Consider the following 22,958-nt stretch of genomic DNA (forward strand, 5'->3'; position numbering starts at 1 on the left):
GAAGATTGGCGGGTAAAAGTAGTGCATTTGTAGTGTTATGAGTCCCTTCCTGAAGAGTGCTCTAAAAAGAATGGTCATATAACTAGAAAATACTGCACCAGTGCTTGCAAGTAGAAATATGTCATCAAACTCTGTGAATAGTATCCATCCATACAGTGCAAGAACAGTAATAATCAAGCCCAGTTAATCCTTATTTAAACATATAGGAAATGTGTTTTAAAGAGCCTAAAACTCATCAGAATCAATACATTCCTTGACTTTGTGTCCTGCTGGAATAGAATAAGATGGAGCTCTGGGCAGAATGTTCCGGCACTTTTCCGCATGTCCTGTGCCATTTACACCTGCTGTGTGTCCATGCCAGTGATGTCACTTCACTTCAGCCGTAACACACACCACCTGTCAATTACAGTGAGAGCAGCATCTTACCATTGTGCTGACACCTGCCCTGACACACACAAATACACACACCACAGCCAACTGTCCAACTGTGTTTCACTCCAAATCCCCCCTTAACCTGAGTTCACACTACATGAACTGTATCCAGCAATTTAAATCAATGTGATCAGGTTCTGATGCAATTGTTAATGATTTATCATGCTATTCTAAATGCTGAAGTCATCACGGTTAAGCTTACAGCTGTCTGTAGTATGTACTGGAGGTAAAAGGAAATGCATTTATGTATGATCTCTGGTATTTCACACACAATTTTCTCATCTTCTGATTCGACCACATTTAACCATGACAACAGAGAGAGCCATGGCTGTGTGCCATGACAAATCCATCATGTCACTTGTTAGGTAACGCCATCAGGTGTGTGAACTTTAGCTGTGATAAATAATGCAAAAAGTATATAAATGAAACATTCAGTTACGCAACCAATCAATGGCTTTCTGCATGCTAAAACTACTGACTAATGGCACATGCCATTGATTATTAAAACCAATTTATCAATGAATGTCAAAATGAGAAATACATTGCCATGTAATAAGACATATAACATATATCAAATGTATCAGATGACATAAGATCAAAGGTGATATTGCACATTCCACTAAGATTGGATGTTTTATGATCATACAAAAAGAATGGAGCTACAGTATAGGGGAGACCAGAGACTTTTTACTCTAATGAATATTTCTCAAGTTGGGGTTATTAGTTTAAGTTAGTTTTTGTATAGACACATACACACCTTGAGCCTATAGTGGGGTATGTTGTATGTTGTATAATGGTAACCTTCTGTTTACTGACACCAATATAACAGGATGCTTTTTAAAAAAAATATGGAATACTTTTTAAAATAAAACATTAGCCAACAAAAATTGTATAAAATTTTATAAAACTACAAACAGAATATGGATCAATCACGTGACACAATTTTTTTGTTGTCCGGATCAATTGTTATAAAAAAATAAAAAAAATGCAATTATTTTTGTATTCACTTCCACTATAAACATGTGTAAGGGGGTTCAGTGGAAAGGAGGAGGCGAGAACCAGCTTGACAACTTAAATAATAATTTAATGAACAACTTAAACATACAACCAAAACCACACAGTACAGCTGCCTGCAATACGCTCTCTCTCGAGCTGTCGTCCCCGGCCGCCTTTATCCCTCGCGCGCCTCATCAGGCTGATTGGGGACCGGGTGTGTCTCATTCCAGCCCGGCCCCGCCCTCCTCGACTGTACAACATGTTTTTTATTACTGAGTTCAAAGTCATTCTGATATTGGTTCTGGGGCTGAAAGTCTAAAATATGTAAGTGGTGTAACCGAGACATAAATGAGAAATAAAAGTCTCATTAAAAGATGAAATTCTTGACAAAAGAAATGTTGGCCTCAGTAGTTTTAAATAATCTTTTAATATTATTTATAGAAAAAACAAATCTGGTTTGAAAAACCAAACCAAAGTCATGTGGTGTACAACAAATAAATTAATAAATAAATATATATGTATATGTATATGTTCTGATGGTTGATATGAACATTAACTGAAGCTCCTGACCCGTATCTGCATGATTTTATGCACTGCACTGCTGCCACACGATTGGCTGATTAGATAATCGCATGGATGATTGTTGGTGCCAGACGGGCATTTTAAGTATTTCTGTAACTGATGATCTCCTGGGATTTTCACACACAACAGTCTCTAGAATTTACTCAGAATGGTGCCAAAAACAAAAAACATCCAATGAGCAGCAGTTCTGTGGATGGAAATGCCTTATTGATGAGAGAGGTCAACAGAGAATGGCCAGACTGGTTCGAACTGACAAAGTCTATGGTAACTCAGATAACCACTCTGTACAATTGTGGTGAGAAGAATAGCGTCTCAAAGTGCTATTAAAGCTAACACATTTTTCAAGGTAATCTTTTTTAAATATCATGCATTTTTGAGTCACAAATGTCAAGTTTAAAATTTTCTGTAGTTTTTATTTATTTATTGTGTGGGTTTGTTTTCCCACTACCGTCACATGCGTTGCTCAATATGTGTTTGACTGCCATCTCATGAAATTTCAGTGTGGAAGTAATGAATTCCTCCACACTATATGGTTGTGTGACAATAAAAGTGATTTGATTTTGAATCCTGTTCTATATTTGTTGCATCACCTTCTTGATTAATGAAAACCCCATCTAGCATTGGTTGTATAAACAGATATTCCCACCCCAAACCCATCCAATTGGTCTAGCCAGATTTGTTGTGTTAGCTACAGTATTACACTTTTATGTGAAATCAACCCACAAAAAAAATGGCTTACTTATAGTTGACTCTCCATATTAAGGTGGGATACACACATTTTAAAATTGAAAAAATGACACATCAGCTTTAAAGTCAAATTCCTTTTTCTTGTAACATTTCCAATTTTTTGGCTATCCCCTGAACATGTGTGAAATCCAAACTTGGATCTTGACTGGTACAAGCACCAACACATGCACACACACGTACAGTACATGGCTTGGCTCAGTGTCAGACAGTAAATACATATCCCATAGGAGGTTACTTCACTCAGCAAGGTTGTCAGGGAAATATAAGAAATGTTTTCCAGGGCCTGGGTAACTCAGCGAATATTGACGCTGACTACCACCCCTGGAGTCACGAGTTCAAATCCAGGGTGTGCTGAGTGACTCCAGCCAGGTCTCCTAAGCTCCTTGACCCAGTTGCTAGGGAGGGTAGAGTCACATGGGGTAACCTCCTCGTGGTCATGATTAGTGGTTCTCGCTCTCAAAGGGGCACGTGATAATTTGTGCGTGGATCGCAGAAAATAGCATGAGCCTCCACGTGCGGAGTCTCCGCGGTGTCATGCACAACGAGCCATGTGATAAGATGCGCGGATTGACGGTCTCAGAAGCGGAGGCAACTGAGACTTGTCCTCTGCCACCTGGATTGAGGTGAGTAACCGCACCACCACGAGGACCTACTAAGTAGTGGGAATTAGGCATTCCTAATTGGGAGAAAAGGGGATAAAAAAAAATAAAAATAAAAAATTTTTTTCCAAAAGTATTTGAAACCAAAATTAACACAACTACACAAATATAAAGTTTCACATTTTCAAGTTTCATGCATGATACAACTATTTCATTTCTACGAACTTGATGTGTGTTTTAAACAAGATTTTAAAAATATTTTTATCACCTATGAAACATTATTTGTCAATAAGCCATAAATATAAAAATCACATGCAACAACTTCCCCCAATAAAAAGCCCCAACCTGACATTTATGAAAAATGGCCTTGATCAAAGAATGCAGTTCATTCTTTTGGTTAAAATCTACAGCAACTACATTTTATTGGTCACCTTTGCCAAGGTAAAATCACAATATAGTGTGATTTTATTGTTTTCTTGTCAACCCAAAACCTATTACAAAAATATGCAGATTTTGCTCTTTTTGTTGTTGTTGTTGTTGTTGTTTGTTTGTTTGTTTGTTTGTTTTTGCTTTTTTGGAGGACAATTTCACAAAAATATCCAAACACCAGCTTTGAACTTGGTCATTCAAACTGTTAGAGAAAACAAGCATTGAAGAAATTAGACTTAAACCTTATAGGTACTAAGATATAACCATTGTGACAAAAATGCATACACGTGATTGAGTTACATGATGGTACTCTGTTTTTATGAACTCTTAATGTTGCAAAAAAAAAAAAAAAAAAAAAAAAGCCTACAGAAAGTAGAGGGTTGGGATTCTGCAAAACCAACTGAGTTGTTCTGATTGTATCAGTAATACGTTGTATCTGCATACATATCTAGGGATTATATTTTTTTTATGCTGTTGATGTTTTGGAAAATAGTTGTTGTTTTTTTCTACTGTTGCCACAGGCATCCTTGAGGGACGTGACACTTGGAATTCAAATACTGCCTGGTGACAGTCTTTGTAATAGGCACGGCTACAAGAGAACCGCAATACGAAGAGAATACAACCACAGTGTTTACATAGCTGCAAGGCCATGGATCCACACAATGCGAGGTGTGTAAACTGAAGGCAAAATTGTACTAAAGACTATTTCATCCATTACAAGTACAGCAAGGATAAAGTCCATCATGTGCTTGTGTTTGTACAAGTCAAAATACCTGGCACCCTTCACTTTCCTGTGCACCCTCCATGCTTGTCTTTGATACAGTGAAAGAAAGCTGTGGTATTTTTAGGATCCTTGTGATGAGGTGGAACCAATCTCTCTTCTCTATGGGGGCTGATGTCACCAGGGTGCGTGGGCATGTGGCAGGGGTGCTGGGCTACCTGCTGTGAAAATGTGTAGTCTCTTACCACCCAGGAATTAGAGCAATACAAATTACATTCTAATACAAGCCGTGTAGAAGCAGCAACCTATAGATTGCAGAACTGCACATTGACCAGTTTGATTGCAAGCTACAGGCTCCATTTCCATGGAGAAATGTTAGAGCATCTTATGAAAATACTTTTAACAATTTTCAAATAATGTTCAAATAAATTCAAATAACATGGAAGGCTTTTGTATGCACTTTGAGAAATTTAAAGGTACATTGATATGTTTTGTTCTCAGAGGAACCTTTTTGTATGCTTAAGGGTACCAAAACAATGGTACCACCCCAGTGATGGCCTTGTACCTTAAACAGAGTGTGTATATAATTTGGGTTCTCTAGTGTGAATGACAACGGTGTAGGACTGGCTTTGATGTCAACATCCATATTTCATAAGCATACATATACTGTATTTGTAATACAAAATGAATGCCATTTTAAAGCATTGCTATTTTATTACTCTCTTAGAAGCGTTCAGCCAATAGAAAATAAAAAATCTGTCATTATTTACTCAATCTCATGTTGTTTCAAAACTGTATGTTTTTCTTTCCTCTGAGGAAAGCAAAAGTAGTAGTAGAATTGCTTTTTTCTATACAATAAAAGTCCATGGTGATTTATACTGTGAAGCTCCTAAAAGGACAAAAATCACAATGAAAGCACCATAAAAGTAGTGTTTACTCACTGTATTGAACCTATCCATACACAGTAGCTTTGTGAGGAACAGAAATTCGCTGAAAACCTTCCCTTTCGCAGTAGCTCTTGAAAGTCATCTGCGTTTTTGTTCAATTCAAAACAGTCAAACACGTTGCATCACAATTGTTCACGAGACACACAACAAACAAAGATATCATACCTGCCATGATGCCCTGTTTGAATATGTGCAAGCACATGTGAGATTTGAAAGATATGCTCAAGCAAAGATTTTCAGTGAATAACGTTTTCAATTTTGGTCTATTTTTCACTCAGAGCTATTGTATGGCTTCAGGGGACTTGGAATAAAGCACTCGAATTGTACAGACTACTTTTATGGTGCTTTTTTTTTCTCTCTCTCTCTTGAAAAGCTCCATAAATCACCATCCACTGTCATTATATGAAGAAGAGCAGCCTGGATTATATTCTGCTAAATAGGCTGTATACATTTCCGTTTAACATAGCTCACATGAGGTTGAGCAAATGATGACAGATCATTCATTTTTGGGTGAACTATTCCTGATGTATCCAAAAATGAAAAATTCTGTCATCATTTGCTCAGCTCTGCTCTTTTTCATACAATGAAATTGGATGATTATATACATTAAGTAATCTTAGCCTTATTCATTTGAGGTGAAGTTTGGCCTTTAAATCCTCCACTCAGTTCTATCTATCACACCAATTAACTCCATAATGCCAGCAGCATTTTTACATATTTGCATAATATATATTTTCAGATCTTGCTGTATAGGCTATAGGCTCTGATGTTCATGCAGAGTGCAGTCCACATACAAACCGAGCCATGTAAAGTGCTAATGTAATACATCTCATGTGCTTTTAACATGTTATTGTACATTACCATGACACTCATCCTTAACCCGTAACTATTTAAGGTTAAACACAAAATCACCAGGGGTTGGGGGGGGGGGAGAAAAGAAAAACACACTCACTTTCCCATAAAAACGCTGCCGCACCGACACCCATCGTCATTACGGCATTAAGCCGTGATTGGATTGCGGACCTGGCCTGTCAAGCACCTGCGGCTCTATAAATACACAATAACCCCCTCTAACCTCCCCTACTTCTAACTCGCACTATTCTCTGCCTCTAATGTACATGAAGCCTCGGATAATTGCGTTGGATTACAAAAGAGTGCCTCGCAGGTATTTTTCCCCTCTCCCCCCGCTGGAAATACAGGCGCTGTTAAGTGTTATTCACACCAGCCGACTGCGGTTCAGCCACGGACTCTGATGAGCCCTAATAGAACTCCATTGTGAGTAATGACCCTCTGATCCACACTGTTATTCCATCTGGTTCAACAGGGTAAAAGCTCACATAAGAATGGAAATGAGCGCTATGCTTTTACCCGTCAGCTTCGGCTCGCCCGGCATACTCCTCTGCTTGATATTGGCCTTTAAAGTACATGTAACTTATCGCCCGTTCATAACGTGCTCAGGGATTTCTGAACATGTTGAAAGGACTGATTTCCAAAGAGCCTCAGTGAATGAGTCACATCGTGCATTTCAGTGTCACACTTTGACAAATTTTGTAAAGCTCAGAGGCAAAGGCTTGGTTCAAGGTGTCTATTGACATGTCTACACGGCCCCAAATAAACAGAATATGCAAAACATGGTCCTCGCAAACATGATCCTGTGAGACACTGAATTGACAAGCTATTTACAAACAGTTAGATATAAACACGTTGTTGCTAGGTAGTTTTCTATGATCAGGCAGAGCAGGTAGCACCCCTGTGCATGAAAATCGAAATTCAGATCACGGTTTACTTTAAATGGAGAAGAACTCCTATCTTAAAACAGACATAAACTCAGTGACATTAATGGTTGTCAAAAGGCAATTATCAGCATGTGTTGAGGTTGAAGAGGCAAGTCAAAAATGCTTTCATAGACACACACATACATTTATGAAAGAGCTATACTTTATAGCGTGTAGCGTTCCCATTCATCTCAATGGTAGTTGCTCAGCTGGCACATGCAGCTGGTTTTTGTATTGAACAATGGCGTAGATTTGGTTTGAACATTGAGAGGGACCAAATGCATAATAACAGTTCAAATTAATGCACAGATAAATAAAAAATATATTAAATGTAATAATGCTGCGGTGTGAGTTTTTAACGGTTAGATTACCGTCTGAGAAAAAAAAAAAAAAAAAAAAAAAAAAATCGCGGTTAACCGGTTTTACAATTATATGCACATTTTCTTATTATCCAACAGCACTGATGCAAAAAAATTCATATTATATAACAATTGTCTAAATGTCTAAGTGGACTCTGGGGGGATATGTGGACGCTAAGGGAAGCCCAATAATAAGAAAACTGATAAATACACACACACACAAGTTTTTTTTATTCTGCATCAGTTTATTAAAGCAACCCATTGTCTGTCAGACACCCCAACATAAAAAATCAGCAACAGACTTTAAATACTGTCCACAACAGGCAATTTAAAACCCAATCATGACTAAAATGTACATTTATTGTTGAATGTGGTGAATTTGTACAGAAGCAATGCTTTGAGGATGATTTAAGATGCAACTTTTCTAAGTTTACTTGCTGATAGTAACTACATGCTGTCAGCATGCTTAAACATGGTGAAAAGTGGCACCTTTAATTCATCACTTTAAAATCAACACAGCTAAATATATTAAACTTACTAGTTTGTTGTTGGATGACTAGTGGAGCATCCTGTACCATTTACAGTATGTGTTTCTTTCTATGACTTCTGTCTGCTTGTTTTACATTTGTCATCTTCAGTCAGTCATTTAAATGCTGCCAAACAGCCAATTTAAGTTTTTTTAAGTTTTTGATGGATATGAATCTGGTAGATCGAATTCCTCTGTCATATTTTAGAATTTGTGTGTTTAAGCTTCAGTTTCACGTGAATTGAAAGTTCACGTTCAGTCTGCGACACCTTGCCATTAAAGCATCACGCGGCCACCGTCTATAACCATAGCACCAGCTCCAGTACCCACACAGGCACAAGAGTTTTCCCTTTAAGGCTTACAAAATCTTATGAAAAACTCTTTTATATTATATATTTATACATTTATACATTATATATATATATATATAATATCTTTGCCATGTGTAAAAGCATTTCATGGTTTTTATAATTTTTATTTTTTCACACATATACAGTGAAATTCATTTTTTCCACATATCCCTGCTAAGCTGGGGTCAGAGTGAAGGGTCAGCCATGATATGGTGGCCCTGGAGCAGACAGGGTCAAGGGCCTTGCTCAAGGGCCCAACAGTGGCATCTTGGTGGTGCTGGGGCTTGAACCCCCAGCCTTCTGATCAGTAACCCAAAACCTTAACTGCTGAGCCACCACTGCCCCTAATTCATTTTAACCGTGGATTTTAGATTCTTACGGTTAAATTAACCGTGATATTTTTAATCGCAGTTAATAGTAAAACCGTATAATATTGTCATCTTCAATGCATACTTTTAAATATTTATACACTGTATCATATCAAACATTCAGAAAAAGCATTAGGGTTAATGTTTTCATTGCCTTTCTGCTTTCCTCACCATGAAAAACAACTGATAATTTCTATGGATGCCTTTAACATCTTCACTGACTCATGTGATGTATTTCATGTTTTCTAAATTCATATGAAAGTTTTGTGTGGGTAGCAGACCTACAGACCGAAATTGCATGTTGTCAGCCACAGTCTTGGGTGTTTTAATCCTGCAGGGGGCGCTTGACGCTCTGAACACCAAATTCTCCATTCATCTGCATTTAAATCTAAGAACGCTTTATATCCATTTGGAGACATTTTACACTGGATAGCTATTTTTAATAAAAACTGATAATGGCAAGGATTCATACCTGTGAATGAAAATCCGCCTCAGCATTCTCTATAAAAGCATTTTTAAAAATCCTCATCCAGTAATAATAAACGAGTTCATGCATCCTAGCCGGCGCTGAGAAAAGTAACAGGTCCCACGTGACACCGCCGTCTAGTTGGGCGATACCAACTCATACAATGGAGGGGGGGACTTCAGTTTTTTATCACAATATGACAGACTCACAGCCACACAATTTCAAGGTATCTCATACGAAATTATTTTCAACGTTGATAAAAAATATATAAAGGACAGATGCATGATGGGGGGCAAATCACCCCCTTCACAGCATTGGGCGGGGGGGGGGGGGGGGGGGGTGTGCACCCCATCTCCCCCAATTCTATGCCAGTGGTGTTGAATAATAGATTTTATTTATTTTTTGAAATGCAGTTACCTTGATATCGCTTGCCGGTCATCTACATACAGTATATTTATATCAGTAACCATTTGATGCAGATTGTGCATTTTTTACACAGAGAAAATGGCATGTATTTGACCGAAATTCCACTATTATCAGCAAGTTGACTAACATGAATTACGGTGTCAAAATAAGAGTTCCTCAAGAAATGTGCAAGAATTTACCTGGCTGTGCAGAACAGCAACATTTTTCTGACAACAAAGCACTTGAATGTTATAATTACGACTCGTAATTACAACTTCAGAAGTGGGAAGTAGGATAATTCTGATTGCATAGGATGGCTGCATAAACCCATGCTAAGCAGCCAAACTGTCTGACCAAATAGGTAGTCCCACCCCAAAATTGGTTGAGCCAATGTTGCTCTGTCAGGCCACTTGAACAAACAAACCAATACTGATAGAGCCTCAGTGTTTACACTCTTTGGGGAACTCAACTGACGAATGGCAGGCTTACTCATAGTTGTCTCTGCACACTGAACTGGGATAGTAGAGGGTATTTTAACAACAAAAACACACAAGTCTGATTTATTTCAGCTGTTTGGATTGCTTTTCTAATTCACTGACATCTGCCAGGCCCAAAAGCACATCCACATCCACATCCATTGCGTTCCTGTTCTACAGCTGTACTGCCTCAGTCTGCACTTCCACCGGGGAAATCCTTGGACAAAATAAATGCATTCCTCCACCAAGAAGAACACTAGCAATGCCACGCATGTATCCCACAAACACGCTGTGAAGGCCTGACAATCTTGCTGAGTCAAGTAACCTCCTATGGGATTTGTATTTACTGTCTGACACTGAGCCAAGCCATGTACTCTATGTGTGTGTGCATGTGTTGGCATTTGTACCAGTCAAGATCCGAGTTTGGAATTCATACATGTTCAGGGGATAAGCAAAAAAATTGGAAATGTTATAAGAAAAAGGAATTTGACTTTAAAGCTGATATTTGTCATTTTTTTTTATTTCAAAATTTGTGTATCCCACCTTGATATGCGAGTCAACTATAAGTAAGCCATTTGTGGGTTGATTTCACGTAAAAGTGTAACTGTAGCTAACACAACAAATTTGGCTAGACCAATTTTTATACAACCAATGCTAGATGGGGTTGGTGGGGGGGGGGGGATTTATTTGTGATGACGTGACCATAGCAACATTTTTGCAAACCAAAGTTACGTATTGTATTACATGTTTTGCTGCAGTTTCCCAATAAATATGTCCAGCGGGGGGTGCCAAAAATGATTGGAATGATTTTTTACGCGTTTTTAAGGTGAATTTTAGATGGATATTTTAATAAGTAAAACGTACTTCCCTAACCTAAAAATTTTGTCTAAACCTAACCAATAGTGTTTTAAAAGATACTGTAAATGAGAGGTTAACAAAACAGACATCCTTACCTTTAACCAATACCTAAACCTAACCTACAGTGTTTTAAAATGCAAATGCAACATGCAATGCAAATTTTCTGACACAACTACGTCATTTTGTGTCGCTTCTATGGCACTTTCATTTTACTTTCATTTTGAGTGTCCTAGGCTGGGTTTGAGCCTTGGTCTCCAAGTCCAAAGTCCAATGCTCAGGTGAGCTACGCACAAGTTAATCAAGTTGGAACAAGTGTGTGAATGTAGGTGGGTCTATAATACAAGCGTTAAAATTGGTAGTTTTTCAAATTATGCGTTAGAGTAAAATTGTGTCGATATAATAACATAACATAGCATTGTGTGATTAATACAGCAAAAAATGTGTGTTTATAAAGTCATATCAGCCATTTTTGTCATGATTTGTGTGAAAGTGAATAAACGCACTGAGAAAATGGTTGGCTCTTAGTAGCTCTTTACCATAGACAAGTTGCCGGCTCAGGGTGCTGACCCACCAAAGGCTGTCCGATTAGAGACGAAACGAAGACGCACTTGTTTTCTGGGAATAACCCATTTGTCACCACTCAACAGACTGGTTTGTGTGGTTGTGGTTGTGTTGTGTGATTTTTTTTTGCATTCATGCACAACACTTCGTCTAAAAGGCGATCTATAAACAGTTATTATGCCGCTGTAACTTCAGCATCCATCTCCGTGTCCCGCTGCACTGAACAACTGTCTTTGTAGGGCGGGGGAGATCACATGGGTTTCTGGACACTGATTGGCTCAGGCAAGGTGCTGCGTATGCGTATGCGTGTGCATACGAGTACAGAGGGAGAGGTTTAATAGAGAGGGGTTAGAGTGACGGCAAACAATAGCCTTTTTTACACGCACAGTTGTTGTAGCACCTATAGTGTTCATTTCACCAGAAAAGCAAAACATAGAATGCAGCACATAAAACTCAGTTTGCAAAATATAGCTATAGTAGCGTTCACTGTATGAGACTAGGTTGCAAAATTTTCATTTTTGGGTGAACTATTCCTTTAAGTATCCCTAAAATCAGAAGTAAATGATAGAAGGAATGTTGTTCAAGCTCCAATCCCAGCTCTAACCCTAACCTTAACCTCACCCTTACCCTATCCTTTAAATCTGATTGGTTGATAGGAATGTATTAATGCTGCTCAAAGACCAACAAGGATGTTGATCCAGGAACAAATCCTGGATACTTGGCGAAATCTCAGAAAGCATTTTGTATAAACTGTATGTTTATTTAAACCCAAAGGAAGCATTCACCCACATCCTCCATATGGGACCTGAGAACTGAACCATGGACTGAAGGTGAAAGGTTGCATTTTTATAGGTATATGGCATTTATATATACCGGTAGTAGGTTTATAGTATTATATCGTCCACCAAGTGCACCTTTATCTCTTTGTATTTGTCCGGCAACTTGCACTGCAAATTCACAGTTTGCGTGCATGTATTATTGGTGTTTTAGTCTGGATGTATGTTATGAATTTATAGAATATAGATGGCTGCTTCAGTACCCTTATCTCTGTGCCTACCACCATGTCTGTGGCCCATCTTTGCTTAGTGTGCAAACACACACATACACATCCATCCATCATCTTCTCTTTTGCTATATGCAACCAGGACAGGTGTATGGACTTGAACTTGTCACATGCAGAGTAGATTTATAAATCACACACACACACACACACACACACACACACACACACACACACACATAAAGTGCTGTGAAAAAGTATTTGATTTCTTCTTTTTTTTCCTGTATTTTTCATACAAAATAGTTTTAGATCTTCAAACGAGATATAACATAAAACAAAGGCAACCTGAGTAAACATAAGATACAGTTTTCAAATATATATAATTTTTATTGAAGCAAAAAAGTTATCCAACACCTAAATCGCCCATGTGAAAAACTAACTGCCCCCTTAAACTTAATAGCTGGTTGTGCCACCTTTAGCAGCAACAACAGTAACCAAATGCTTCTGATAACTTGAGATCAGTCTTTCACAATGCTGTGGTGGAATTTAGGCCCACTCTTCTTTGCAGATCTGCTTTAGTTGAACATGGATAAAATGGAGATAATTTTTATTGGAACAAACACTTACGAAAAAATTATTTATGACTTTAGTTGTGATATTGATGGCACTTTCATTAAACCATCCAGTACTGTAAAAAAATTAGGTATCATCTTTGTTGCCTCCCTCACCTTTGAAGCTCATATTAACCCCGTCTCTAAAATTGCCTTCTTTCACCTTTGCCGCATTGCTCACCTTTGTCCCTTTATCAGTCTCAAAGACGCCGAAACACTGGTTCATGCACTTATATCCTCACGTCTTGACTATTGCAATGCCCTCTTCATTGGTTTACCTGCTAACTCTATTGCTATGCTTACACATACCAAGAGCTCAACTCATATTACTCACATTCCTGTTTGAACTTCACTGGTTACCAGTTTCATTTTCATCAAATATAAAATAATCCTGCTTACATTTAAATCACTTCATGGTCTGGCATCTCGCTATCTTAGTGAATTGCCTCTCCCCTACAACCCGATCCGCTCGCTCAGGTCTTCTGAGTCCGGACTCCTTTCTGTCCTTAGATCTCGCCTCTCTATGGGTGGCAGGTCATTCAGCATAGTAGCACCCAATAAATGGAATTCACTCCCTCTGACTCTTCGCAGCATCTCTTCTATCTCTGAGTTTAAATTTCAACTTAAAACTTTTTTGTTTTCTCAGTGTTATTTGTCTTAATGTGTTGTGTATTCACTCTCAATGACTGTACTATCTAAACTGTGTTTTTGTGACTGTAGCATTGTTTATGTATTATTGTGTTACTATTGTAAAGCGTCCTTGAGCTCTAGAAAGGCGCTATATAAATTAAACATATTATTAGTTCAGCCACATTGGAGGGTTTTTGAGTCCGTTTAAGGTCCTGCCACAGCATCTCAATCGGGTTCAAGTCAGGACTTTGACTGGGCCACTCCAAAACTTTAATTTAGTTTCTTTTGAGCCAGTCAGAGGTGGACTTACCTCCCAGAGTCCCAGAGCCTTTGAAATAGCTTTGTAACCCTTCCCAGACTGATGTATTTCAATCACCTTTTTCTGGAATTTCTTTCAACCTTGGCATAGTGTGCTACTGGGAGAGACCTTTTAGCCAACTTTATGATGCTGAAAAAGTTCTATTTAGATGTTGATTTGATTGAACAGGGATGGCATTAATCAGGTCTGGGTGTGTCTAGTCCAGCTGAACCCCATTATGAATGCAGTGTCATAGATTTGAGGATTTAGTAACTAAGGGGGCAAATACTTTTTCAAACAGACCCAGTTGGTGTTGGATAACTTTTTGCTTCAATAAATAACATTATCATTTCAAAACTGTATTTTGTGTTTATTCGGATTGCCTTTGATTTATGTTAGATTTTGTTTAAATTTTTGAAACAATTTAGTATGAGATATACATAAAAACAGAAGAAATCAGGATGGGGGCAAACACTTTTTCACACACACACACACACACTACACACATTAATGAACACACACACACACACACATGTTGGTGCGGCTATCCTTATGAGGACTAATATTCATAGACAGAATGATTTTTATACTGTAAGAACTATAGATTCTATCCCCTAACCCTAACCCTCACAAAAAACTTTCTGTATTTTTACATTTTCAATTTTAATTATGGGTACACTAGAAATGTCCTCATAAACCACATATATAGCATAATACCCTTGTAATTACCAGTTTGTAACCTAAAAAAAAGGCATCATAAACCACCCAAACCCGCCCACACACACAAACATTTGCTCTTGGTCTGAATTAAAAAGATGTTCTAGTGTGCATCTGTGCCTCTTTAAGTGCTAAAACATAAAACAGCAATATTTTTCATCATTCAACAAACATGCCTCTGATATATACTGTATGTGTCTACTTTTTATGTAAATCTTCCCAGGAATTATGGAGCTTCTTAACTTAATTTAAACTGTACCAATAATTTTCTGGTAATATATAATATCAGACTCAAATGCTTTGATAAACTCTAAAATCCAACAAACATCTCTACATACAATATCAGAACATTGCCATTTAGTTTGGGAATCAATGATCAATAATAATAAAAAAAAAATTATAAAAAAAATTAAATGAGTGTTTATTGATCTTCGCTCGTCAAAGTGTTGTCAGTCATCTCATGCAACTTGCTGTCAATAAAATGACATTGCTTAATTACTAAAATCTCTGAGATTCTGGTTTGTGTACTCTCTCTCTCTCACAATCTTTCTCTCGCAAACGTACACCACCACAAAGGCTAGAAAATCGACTATTCTGTTCTCTGTGTAGTCTAAAAGGTCAGATACTGCCCAGCACATGAGCTGATAAGATAATACACCATCGTATAGAAGTGTATTAGGACCAACACCCTGCACACAGTCTGCAGCTTTCAAAGGTTTACCATACATTAGCTGCACTTTAAATTTCTTAACACCATTTCAGTAATTTATTTAAGCAAACTAAAACCCCTTAATTGTGGAAAAATCATTATAATGCATGGCCTCTTGTGGCTTATTGCTTTTATATAAACACCATCAACAACAATATGTAAAAGACACTGATGTTCAGAAAATGGTTTACTAATTAAATACAATCCCATTTCCGAAAAAGTTGGAACAGTGTGGAAAGTTCTAATAAAAACATAAGGGAGTGATTTGTAAATTCTGTTCACCATGTGCTATATTAAAACACTACAACAACACAGTATTTGAGGTTTTTACCTTGTGAATTTAATTTTTGATGTTGTTGTGGTTTTTCATTTATTTATTTCAAATCAGATGATGACAACTCGCTCCAAAAAAGTTGGGACAGTCGAGTGTTTACCACTGTGTAACACCACGATTTCTTCTAATTATACTTATTACATGTTTGGGCACTGAAGACACAAGTTTGTAAAGATTTTTAATTCACCAGTGTCACACAGAAGCAGAATTTTCCTCTATTTATCCATGCTGGTCGTCAGCTGTACAATTGTACGGGTGCTGTATTTTGCACTTCATGATGCACCATTCATTGTCAAGTGGAGACAGGTCAGAACTGCAGGCAGGCCAAACTAGCACCCACACTCTCTGCTTATGCAACCATGGACTTGTAAACTAGACAGGATTTGGTTTGGTGTTGTCCTGCTGGAAAATGCAGGGACATCTCTGGAAAAGATGCCATCTGGATGGCAGTATATGTTTGTAAGGGGGTTTAGTGGAAAGGAGGAGGCGAGAACCGGCTTGACAACTTAAATAATAATTTATTAACCAAAAACACACAACCAAAAACACACAACCAAAAACACACAGCACAGCTGTCTGTAATTCTCTCTCTCTCGAACTGTCGTCCCCGGCCGCCTTTATCCCTCGCGCGCCCCATCAGGCTGATTGGGGACCGGGTGTGTCTCATTCCAGCCCGGCCCCGCCCTCCTCGGCTCTACACTCCTCCCGGCGTTGCCTCAGGCCGGGGAGCCCCCGGCATGACGTACATCCCCCCCCCACCCTTCCTCTCCGGGGGGGGGGGGGCGTGCCTTATGCCCCGACTGCCGGCGGGTCCTCCCCGCCTTCCTCGACCTGGGAGGAGACAGGAGGGGAAAAAAAACAAACACAAAATGGCGAGGGAAAGGCCAACATGGAGCGACAGAGAGAGAGAGGAGAGAGAGAAAAAGAAACTCACCGGTTCTCTGATGCGCCGTCGCGTGGTCCTCGATCACTACTCCACCCTCTCAGGCGGACTGCAGCCGCTCCTCCCCGGGCGGACCGGAGTCAGACCTCCGACCCCCAGCGGACAGAACGCCCCTCCATGTTCCCGGCGTCCCGTGGGGACTCTCCTCCGCCCCTGGCAGCGGCCCTACCACTCCAGGCGGTCGGGGAGTCGCTTCCCTCCTCCCCCCGCGGACGGCAGTCTCCTCTCGACCCCTCCGCGTTCCCGGGGGACGGCAGGGCACTCCTCCGCCCCTGGCAGCGGCTCCCTCGCTCCAGGCGGTCGGGGAGTCCCGTCCCCACTCGCCTCGCGGACGGCGGCCGTTCCCCGCGTCCAGGTGGTCAGGCTACTCCGTCCCCCATCGGATGGCAGCGGCGCTCCCCTGGGTGGACGGCAGTGTCGAGGACTCTGCGACAGGAATCCCTCCTCCTTCCCGGGTTTCGGCACCAGTGTAAGGGGGTTTAGTGGAAAGGAGGAGGCGAGAACCGGCTTGACAATTTAAATAATAATTTATTAACCAAAAACACACAACCAAAAACACACAACCAAACACACAGCACAGCTGTCTGTAATTCTCTCTCTCTCGAACTGTCGTCCCCGGCCGCCTTTATCCCTCGCGCGCCCCATAAGGCTGATTGGGGACCGGGTGTGTCTCATTCCAGCCCGGCCCCGCCCTCCTCGGCTCTACAATGTTGCTCCAAGTTACGTTCAAGTTATCCATGTCATGGGCACTGACACACCCCCATACCAAGAAAAAATTAGCTTTTGGACCTGATGCTGAAAACAGCTTGGATGGTCCATTTCCTCTTTGGTCCATAGAACACGACGGCTGTTTATTTATTTTTTTATGTGGACTCGTCGGACCACAAAACACTATTCCACTGTTCTACTTTCCATCTCTGATGAGATCGAGCCCAGAGAAGTCAGCGGAGCTTCTGGACAGTGTTGCTGTATTGCTTCTGCTTTGCAAAGTAAAGTCTTAACTTGCATCTGTGGATGCAGTGCCGAGTGGTGTTGACAAAGGTTTACCTAAGTATTCCCAAGCCCATGTCATGATATACATTACAGACGAATGACGGTTGTTAAGACAGTGACATCTGAGGGATCAGAGATCATGCACATTCAGAAGTGGTTTTCCAGCAGGACAACAGCAAACCACATACTGCCTGGATTACAAGTGCAAGGCTGTGTAAGCAGAGAGTGCGGGTGCTAGATTGGCCCACCTGCAGTCTTGATCTGTTCGCATTATGAAGTGCAAAATACAGTGACGAAGGCCCCGTACAATTACGCAGCTGAAGACCTGGCTAATGGATGAATGGAGGGAAAATTCTGCCTACTAAACTTAACAAACTTGTGTTTTCAGTGCCCAAACACTTAAGGCCTTGATATACTTCCGGAGAAGTTCCTTTTCGTTCTTTGTTCAGGGGTAAAAAGAAGTTCTAAACAGCCAAGCAACGATATACTGTTTCTGAACATTCAGACACCTTTCATACCGCTGTGGAAGGTGTTTCAGAACTACATTAACCAATGTGTTAAACTAAAATGTGTTATAAATGATTTTATGCCTCATTCTATGAGTAGACTTCACATGTGGTCAGTAAAATTAGCCGTTTTAATCACTTGATGATGATTTAAAGTATTATATATGCAGTAGAAAATTTTTGATTTGTCTTGTTTATTCTGAATTAACCTGTTATACACGGCCATTATATGCGCCGGTTACTCACTGTTATTGTGATTTATGATGACACTGATACTATTTGCAATAGATAAGTGTAGAAAAGTGATAATGTTCAGAATAAAGGCAAAAGAATGATCATGGGCATATCTTACTTTAGATAGATGTGTGAATGGCTTTTGCTGCAGATGGCACATGAGTGAATGGGCACTTAAGAGTTCTTGAGAAGATTTGATTCCTTTAGTAGACTAATTAAACAAAAAATAAATCGCATGACATGGTCTTGGAAAATTTCTCTAACCGAACGATCGTACAGATGTAGGTAAGTTGCACCAGGTCGCTAATAACTCTACATGCCGATGTGTTTATGTTGACTGATTTTGACTCACTAAACAACATAAACAGAACTTGCTGTCGGTATCAAGGTCGGTGGAGCTCTAGGTCACACCTACCAATGACTTTGACCAATGTAAGGTGTTTTGCTGTCGAATAGAACTTTTCCTAAAAGTTCGCTCCAGCGAGCTGTTACAAACCACTGAAACGAATGCAAAAACACCTTTTTGGCCAGATTTTGTTCTAAATAAGGTCACACCCGTTCATTCTTCGATTTCGTAGGAAAAATATCGAGGCCATTAATAAGTGTTATAAGAAGAAATGGTGGTTACAAAGTGGTTAACACTCGACTATCCCAACTTTTTGGAGCGTGTTGCAATCTATATATTGTTAAAAATATATATATATTGTTTTATTTTTTTTTAAATGAATAGACATTTACAGATCCCTCCTTTTTGTTTTTATTAGCATTTTCCAATTTACATTTCATTTTCCATTGCCCCAAATTTTTGGGAACTGGGGTTGTAGTTTAGTACATTATTAATACCAATAATCAGAATCAATAATTCTTCCATTAAGTAATATGGTTCACCAATTTAACTGTAAGCCATTTACAGTTGCCAAGCAACAGAATTTTACTATGAATTCGAGCGTAGCTCATGCAATAGGGATTCAAAATTAAGAAATCAGAAAACAGAATAAATTGCAACAGTGCCTGCCCAATTTGTTTTCATCCATCTTGGTTTCAGAAGTATTTTTCCCATACATTTTTATCAAGTCTTTCATAAAAGAGTTCCAAGCCATAAATCAAACCAACCAGCTCCAATGTGAGCTTTACAAACTTTGATTTGAAGCAAAATAGTCCTTAGTGAGGGAATGAACTACAAACCCATGAAGCATTGCAAATTCTATAATTTAATAAAAAACTATCGAAAATATATACCTATTGATCTAAAGTGGTTGATTATAAGTATAGAAACAATATATTTAAATATAAATTATAAATTTTTATTCAGATAAAAATACAAATATATAATTAGTTTGAGAGTGAAGGGAGACCTACTTGATTGTGCCATTCACAATGCGTCATGGGGCGGGCAGTCGTTGCAGAGCACTTTTGGTGTGCTTTCTTTGTCATGATTCTCTGACTGGTGGATGGTTTCCCCTCAGGATCATGAGTAGTATAGTTCAACACCAGTAATTGAATTAACGTGGACTGATTGCTTCAGAAGCATAATATTGATTAACTCGGAGCTCATGGTAGTCCTATCTTTAAAGGTTTAAGTTATTGTTAATAATCAATTCGCCTATGGGCAAAATTAATGGGATATTTACTTCCAGAACCCGACTTTTGCACTCTATGACAGTCAGAACTATCAGTTTTATAAATATGTGATACAGTATATGTCCACAAATCATACAGTCTCTTGTTGTGTCTACTAAAGTAAAGCAATTTTTAAGTAGGCTACTTTTAATCCATTTTGATGATAAAGCTACTGATTCACATATCTGCTCAGATTGTCATACTGTAAATAATCACAATGAGATGTTTTGCATGTTTGAAATAATATTCAAAGATAAAATAGACAAATTGTGTCACAAATAATGACACTAAAGCAACTTTAAAATCCATCTAGCTAGCAGCTATGACTGCAGGAGTTGATCTTAATTTTTTCTACTTATAAAAAACAAGTTTGAACAGTTTTGTTTGACGACATAAGGGAGACGACACAAAGAATGTGTGGTTTGATTGCTCTGTGAGCTCAAATGGTGTTATAAAAATGTGTTTTGTTTTTATAATGCACACATAACCACAGTCTGAGTTTAAGGGATTAGCTTAGCTTAGCCCAGTCACCGCAAGCAGCGTAACAGAGCAATAGAGAGCAGGGAGTGGCTTTAGTTTTTAACACACACACACACACACACACTGTGGCCCAGGTCCTGAAATCTCCCGCTGGGTGTCATGTGATCCGGGCTTAGGGAGCCAACCAGCTAAAGAAATGCAGTCTCTCTTGGCCAGCCAGGAAACCTTTGTGACCATACAAGGCACTTCCTTCCCCAACTCTTGTCTTCCTGTTGGCTATGTATGGAGTTTCCTGCCCTTTCATTCCCTCCCTTTCTTTTTCTCAGTATTGGCTGTCTGCCCTGGTAAACTGGCTGGGTGAAATCCTTTTTTTCCTCTCTCTGGCAGTGCCTTTTTTCTGTGTGTGTGGAAAGCAGGCCAGAGGTTTCTCATTACTGATTGCTGCTGTGTGAAAGAATGGCAGCCATATGTGTGTGTGTGTGTGTGTGTGTGTGTGTGTGTGTGTGTGTGTGTGTGTGTGTGTGTGTAAATGTGAATGTGAGAATGTATATACATACACTATTTTCTTAACACCCTGTGTGATGAGGGTGTGGGGGTTTGTGTGTGCAGTAGACATGTAGACAGTATAGACATGCACACTAAATTTTGAGACCTGGACCCAGAACTGTCTAAAAAATTTACATTTACAGTAACACTTTACAGTGAGGTTGTATTTGTTAACTTTAGTTAATTACATTAGTTAACCTATACTAAGAATGAGCAATATTTTTGTAGCACTTATTAAGCTTGGTTAATGTTCATTTTAACATATACTCAAACATGTTTAACATTACAAATTGTATTTGTGAAGACTAGTTAATGCATTATGAAGTAACATGAAATAACAATTAACAATTATATTTGAATAAATTAAAGATTAATAAATGCTGTTAAAAAAGTTTTGCTCATTGTTAGTTTATGATACCTAATGCATTTACTAATGTTACTAATGAAATGCTTTTATCCAAAGTGACTTAGTGCATTCAAGGTATACATTTTATCAGTATGTGTTTTCCTGTTAGTCAACCCTGTAACCTTAGCATTTCTAGGAGCAAAGAACAAGAACAAAATAATGCAACAAAAAAAGAGAAGTTGGCTTGTGTGTAATGAATGTATGACATACTGTCTAAATTAACCTCGAAGCAGGTACACAGATTTGTATCACTGTCCTGTGATGACTTGCAAGCTGCAGTGTGTAAGCATGAAGATTTAAAGTTGAAAATATGTTGTATTTAACGTTTTCTAAATGTTAGTCATCTGTATATCAGTCTAGTGTAACTGACTCTTGGTGATCAAAATCAAAAGACAGAAAAAAAATAATAAATGATGTTTTGCATGAAAGAAAAAATAACCCTATTTTTAGGAACATTAATATTTTCTGCATTATGACATTGTTTTCTTTGCAGTTATGAACATTCCAGTCCCAATTCTCATTACCGCAATACAAAAATGTCATTCATTTTACTGTAATATGACAAAAATATATTTATACTATATAAATAGTAAAGTATCATATTAGTTATAGTATGTATCATAGTTGTACTATCTTTTAAGTCAAGCTGTTATAATAAATTACTGTGTGATGTAAATCTAATGAATCATTGTTGAGAATAATGAGATAATAATTGAGAAACTTGCAGATGCATGGTAATGAGGATTTGGAAGGACATATGCTTAACAGACATGAAAATATTGCAACAATGACAACAAAAAAAAAACAAAAAAAAGACTTCATTGTCTTTTTTTCAAAATGCATGATTGTTTTTTTTTTCTTCTTATGATATTTGGGTAAAATGTGAGATTCACCTTTCTGTTATCTTCATCACTTTCATGATTATTTCTTTTTCTCTGGCGTGAACCCAACAGGACTCTCTCATGTAAGTCTAGAAGATTCACAATTACATCATATGTCCTAACATGCTCTATCCTGCACCAATGGCTGTACTAATCCATTACTAGGACAACCCCCATCTGGGCTAGTGACATCATTGCCTGCTGAGCTCTTGACCAATGGCATTTTGAGATTTGACAATGGTACTGCAAATAAGATTAAACTGATTCTCTTGGCTTTGTTTGAAGGACTTAAGTTTTTAGGTGCAACAAAATATAATTATTAATAGTTTCTTATCATTATCAAATGTGGAACACCATACAGATTCCTGTAAAGGTTCCAGGCAGCTTCAGTATGTACAACCCAGAAAAAATAAATAAAGGTAAAGTTGATACTAATGTAAAAAGTATATATAC

The sequence above is a fragment of the Myxocyprinus asiaticus genome, chromosome 27 (assembly GCF_019703515.2).
Source record: "Myxocyprinus asiaticus isolate MX2 ecotype Aquarium Trade chromosome 27, UBuf_Myxa_2, whole genome shotgun sequence".
Classification (NCBI taxonomy): Eukaryota; Metazoa; Chordata; class Actinopteri; order Cypriniformes; family Catostomidae; genus Myxocyprinus; species Myxocyprinus asiaticus.